This window comes from Coenobita brevimanus, chromosome 6, assembly GCF_032717465.1.
Source record: "Coenobita brevimanus isolate Jiangsu-jjx chromosome 6, ASM3271746v2, whole genome shotgun sequence".
Lineage (NCBI taxonomy): Eukaryota > Metazoa > Arthropoda > Malacostraca > Decapoda > Coenobitidae > Coenobita > Coenobita brevimanus.
The window spans coordinates 493,383-499,618 of NC_136959.1; positions in this window are offsets into that span (position 1 = coordinate 493,383).

Genomic DNA, 6,236 nt, shown 5'->3' on the forward strand with positions numbered 1-6,236 from the left:
CTTTCATCCCTGCTGTACCCGTTCAAGCACTTCATCCTCCAAACTTCCATCCTTACTCGTTACACTACCCAAGCACTAAAATGAACTCACATTTTCCATTTCCTCACTATCCGCCCTCATTGTGCATTCGCTCTCTTCTCTTCTCACGAAGACTGCAACTCTACCTTTTCCTACATTCACATATAGATTCCGTTTCTTACATGCTTTCCCAGTCTCATTCACCAAGCCTTGTAGTTCCTCTTCATTTTCACTTAACAATACAGTATCATCTGCAAACAACAGAAGTTTCCAAACGCTATCCTCTCTCATTAGGGCTGCTCCAACATCCACTGCCCTACCTTGTATGTCTTTAATAACTCCTTCGCTATATCCCTGTTTCAATCCAACATTCAGATAGAAAAATTCACTCAGTTCATCATCCACGCACTGTAACCCTAGCGCCCTCATACTTACTCTTCAAGGCATTCAATAGTTTCCCATTACTCAATATACTTTTTATATTTTCCAGATTCCTTGTCTATCCACTCTGTCATATGCTTTTTCCAGGTCTGTGATGGCAGCATACAACATATTTTCCTTTTCTAGAATATTTTCCACTATACACATTAGGATGAATATTTAATCAACAAAACTTCTTTCCTTCCTGAAACCCCGCTGTTCTTTTCCAACGAATTCCTGTATTATTTAACCAGCTTTGTCAGGTAGTGTTTAACCATATGCTTTTCTTATGACACTAAGATGACAAATGCCCCTTTGATTACCACTCACTCCTTTTCCCTCCTTGTCCTTTGTACAGGGAATAATTATACCTGACTTGCAATCCTCTGGAACTCTACCTTCCTCCCAGGCCAATCTGCACATCTTCCATGTCCATTCTACTACTGTCTCTCCCCCATGCTTCAGCATTTCACCACACACTCAGCTCACGCGGTTATAAAAAATGAGAAGGTTGTGTAGAGGTATTTGGCCAAGACTGAAGCGAACTGGTGTAGATATTAAGAATTGGCCTGAAAGTGACAAATGTTTGGAAAAGAAAGATTGAAAAAGAAGAAGGGGGGAAAAGGAGGAGGAGGAGAAGGAGAAGAACGAGAAAAAGAAGGAAGAAGGAAGGAAAGAAACTGGGCAAACACAGCAGGTCTCCCAGTACGGTGTGGAGATCTAAAAATCCCACGGAAATACCCAGACAGCGAAGGAATGACCCCCACCGATATTGGATCTGTTTTCATGGTCTCCTGATCGCTTACCTCCAGAAATTTGAGGCCTTCTGTTTTTCTTTTTTCTCGATCCTTTATTCCTGTTATTCTTTTTCATTTATTCTTCGTCCCACTTCTTCTTTCCCCAGTATAGCTTGCCTCCTACTGTCATAATTCACCCTTGCTAATTTTCTCTATTTCTTCCATATTCAAATTTTTCCCAACTACTTCTTCCCTGCTCGTTTATTTATTTTGTTTTCCCCCTTTTTTCTCTTTGATCCTCAGCGTCATTTTGTTCCTGATTCTTACTTATTTTTTTACCTCCTTGCTTAACCCTTTCGTCTTTCGTTCTTCACGTCGTCTTCTGCCCCCTTCCTACCCCCTTTCAGCTCCTTCCCTTCTTCCCATCCCACTTGTATCCAATTTTATTCGTGCATGTCCTCTCTCCTTTTCTGTTTCTCTCCTCCCTTCTTATTTCCTTTCCGCTTTCCTCCTGTTCGTTTTCGACATGCTTTCCCGCGCCCTTCCTCCTGGATACTTCTTCACTTTTTACTAATTCTTCATTTTTTTTCGTTTTTCCTATTCCTCCACGCCCCTTCTTTTATCCATACGTGCCTGCATTCTCCCTCACCCTCTCCTATCAACCTCCCTTCCTCCATCTCTCCACCTCCCCTTTCCTCTCCCTCCCTCCGCCATCATCTCCTCCTCTCCATTCAGCCAACACCTCACCCTCAGCGAAGGTTGCATACTGATCGCCGTTTTCGCTGGTGATGGGAGGGGTAACTGTGGGGAATTCGATGACTCGCCGAGACGCAAGGTCCTGATACTGATCGTGATTCAGGTGCCTGCTCATAAGTAGGATAGTATGAGGAGCAGTGTTGCCAAATGGAAATATATGAATCCGTTAGTTTGGCCTCAAAAGTGATAAAAATAAGCCAGATTGAGGGAAATGAAGGAAAAAACAGCTAGATAGGACCTCAAAATCTCCCATACTTAAACATTTTAATTTTTACCTGCCACATTATTTTTAAAACCACTAGATTTAGCGGGAAAGCTGCTAAATCGGCAACACTGATGATGAGGTCGTTGGGAGGACTAAGGACTGAGGAAGGTATATAACTCGATTAATCCTGGCTTTAAAAACTGGAAAGAGTGGGGCATTCCAGTCCTAGATGGATCAAGGAAATAATGAGTACGTAAGGATGTCAATGCTTGCCAGATTCATTTGATATTTTAGGATGTGGCTGACTCTGCTGGAACCTACTGTATGTTGTATGTGCGGGGATTGAATGAGCGTTTTTGTCCGTCAACTAAGTAGAATGTGATTTTTTTATACATCAGATGTCTGTGTATATACTGTATATGTCTCGTTTGTTACAAGTGGATTTAGTGTGACGTCCTGTTTTAGCAGACTGACCGACGTAGTGTGTCTGGAATCACGTCTAACCCATCATGGAACTTAGTTTTGCGTGGCCTTCAATTTATTAATACTAATATGAATGTGCATATCATAAAAGGTGTTGTAATGTTTTCAGCAAAGGTTAGGTGGAAAGGTAGGAACCGGGAAGAAGGAGGGAAATAATACGGTATGCAGACACATGATAAATAATTTGACATTAAACTTATGTCCCGTGAATCAAAGTAAAAGAAAAAGGCATAATGGATGGGGCAATTTGAAGGACTGTTGTGGTCCATGGAGAAAAGAGAAGTTGTAATTGGAGAAGATGGAGAGAGAAGTTGTAATTGGAGAAAGTGGAGAGAGAAGCTGTATCTAAATAAACGACAGGTTGTAATGACATCAAGCAGTTAGTTCACCCTCATCTGTGTGGGGCTTAAACCCAACTCACCACTGCAAATCTAAAAGGCGTAATTTTAAACGTGCAGTAATGAGGTGGGTTCGAGGCCCACGCAGATGAGGGTACATTAATGGCCCTGTGTTATTACAACCCATCATCTATTCTATACGACTTGTCAGACATCGTTGCTGGAAAAGCATAAATTCACTACCACTCACAGTGCAATCTAGGTCGCGATATGTGGACCCAGGGATGGCCCGACGGGGGGGGGGGGTCACCCCTCAATGTGTGTTCTGAGTTGGTCAAAAAATTACAGAGCTGGTCAAAAATGGAGAGTGGAGATTTTTTTTTTTTTTTTACACAAAAGGAGAGGTCTCCAAGAGGACAAAATATTTTTTTTACATACGTTTTTCTTTATATATATATATATATATATATATATATAGAGAGAGAGAGAGAGAGAGACAGACAGACAGAGAGAACAAAATACAAAATACTCGTTTCCTTCCTGTCAGGGGAATAATCTAAGCCAAAATCAAGTACCATACGGTAATTAACCAAGGTGACTGGACCTGGACCCCCTTCACCCATGGAACGGTGGCAAGGGGGGGGGGGAGCCATTAATTTGGTATGTTTATATCTATTTATTTGGTCAAACCGTAACATCAAACGGATCAAGTTGGTCAGAATTGTCCTTACCCCCCCCCCAATCATATACTACTCGGGCCATCCCTGTGTGGACCCAAAAGGAAATACGTCATAATTGCCTGGTGGTCACACATCTCTTTGACTTGCAGTTGTGATGTGGCTTCGGCCCAGCACAGATGAGGGTGCCTTATCGACTCGATGTTATTACAACTCGGAGAGAGAAGAGGAGGGAAAAATAGGGAGAGACAGGCCCTACAAACAAACTTTTGAGGCTAAACCTCGAGAATTATTAAGTTACATGATATATGGAGCCTGAGAAGATGGGATGAAAATTTGCAAGCCTGGTAGGAAGCAAGACGAGATGAGCGTGAGAAATATACTCCTACTGTCTGAATGTGTTGGGAGCGACTGAGAATTACCAGGGATCAAAAATTCAAAAGTGCAGGAGTAAATCAGAAGAGTGTTTTACTGCATATTGGTAGTCAGGAAGGATGGAAAAAGGAGATTGGCCTGGGAGGAAAACTAGAACAAAGAGTATAAGAATCCGGTGTGCTGTATGAAGACTATGAACAGTGGAGATTGGTCTGCGGGCAAAACTGCTAGCAAGCGGGTGGTTAAAAGCATAAAAATAACGATGGTAAGGCGTTAAAAGGAACTGTGATCCTGAAGGTAAAATAATGAGGACTGGATTGAGTCTCATCCTAAGAAGAGATACGGTAATTTCTGAGGAAGAAAACAGGGCATGGTTGCAGCAACAGCTGTGACAAAAAGGATGGATGGCAGTAGATGTGAGTAACTTTGTAATGCATGGACGGCGACAGTCAAGAAGCTGGAGAACGATCTACGAGCAGTTATTCTGAGAGGGGGTTACGTGTATGGGAATTGATAAAGGGAATTCTGTAAACTGTTACAATTTAGGCGACGAAATTTTGCCTTGTTCATATGAATGCTTGAGATCTACCTGGGCAGGTGTGTGTAATTCACCGGGTCGGTCAGGATCACGTGATGGTTTTGTGATCATCGGCAGTTTACCCTCCCGGAAGAGAGCTGAGAGCTCATATAGTCCGATTTAAGGGCAAAGCCTTGACCTTAACACACGCACACACCCATCCTCTTGCTCAAAGAGGACAGTGACCATCCGCTTTGTCAGTGAAACTTTTTCGCATCCCGAGCAAGGCGCGAACTCCCGTCTTAGCAGATGCTAGGCGAGAGTGTTACCACTGCACCAGCGAGCGGTGTGCACCAGCGAGCGGTGTGTGTGTGTGTTCTTACCTAATTTTTCTTACCTAATTGTATCTTTACAGGAATGAGTTAAGCTCGTGCTGTCCCGTGTTTTGAACCATTTTTTTCATACTTGTCTTTGAATTTTTGAATAGTTTTGACACTATTTCATTCGGTAGTGCATTGAGATGAATATATACTTGTACCTCTTCAGAGTCATTTTAATATAAACCCAGGATGTTGTAGTACCTGTGAAATGATAACAGCGGACGACGACACGACACCCACATGAGGTGACAACAGAGGGTTAGATGCAGCGTACGGGGTGTCCGTACCATAGGGGCACAAGTCCCGGGTAGCTGCACACCCCTACTCCCTGGAACCGACCCGACCCGTACACCTCAGCCCGGGCGCATTACTTTCTCTCCAGCCCGGCCTGCGTCAGGATTGGGGTGGAGCTGAACCTTATGCTTCTTACAGCCCCACGGAGACGGCCTCAAGCTGCTCCAATTTAGAGACGGCCTCCAGCTGCTCTACATCAGAGATGACCTCGAGCCACTCCACATCAGAGACAGCCTCCAGCCGCTCCACATCAGAGACGGCCTCTAGCCACTCCACAACTGAGACGGCTTCCAGCCCCTCCACATCAGAGACGGCCTAAAGCTGCTTCTCAGAAGAGATGGCCTCAAGCTGCTCCTCAAACGAGATGGCCTGAAGCCGCTCCTCACAAGAGATGGCCTCAAGCCGCTTCTCATAAGAGATGGCCTCAAGCTGCTTCTCACAAGAGACGGCTTCAAGCCGCTCCTCACAAGAGACGGCCTCAAGCCGCTCCTCACAAGAGACGGCCTCAAGCTGCTCACCTACTGAGACTGCCTCAAGTCGCTCCACCAGGACTACCCACACGGTTGGTAATGGTCCTGAGGACAAGACACTGACGATGGCCTCCTGCCGTGCCCGCAGACGAGAGACGTCCTCTAGCCACTCTATGCCCACACATTGTCCTCCTGCGTCCACCTGCCGTAGTACCAGTTCCCAGCCAGGGAGCCCACCACTGACAGCCTGGTGGCAGGGCCCTGTACTGTCCCCAGGGTTATTCTCTCTGCAGCCGGCAGCTGAGGAGGACCTGCCCCTGATGGACCCCTCCCCAGAACGACACAGCAGTCCCCTCCTGACGGGGAAGTACCCCAGAGTGGACCGCAGCCCCCAGGTCTCCGACGGCGCCCCCAGCTTCCTGGCCAAGACCCACCTCCTGGCTGAGGCGACGTGGATCCTCCACCCAACGGCTCAGAAGGCGTCTGGAGGAGTTGTTTGGCCCCTACCCCGCCAGCCAGACCTCTGCCCCCAGACCCCAGCACCCAGCGCCTTTCATTACGCCCAC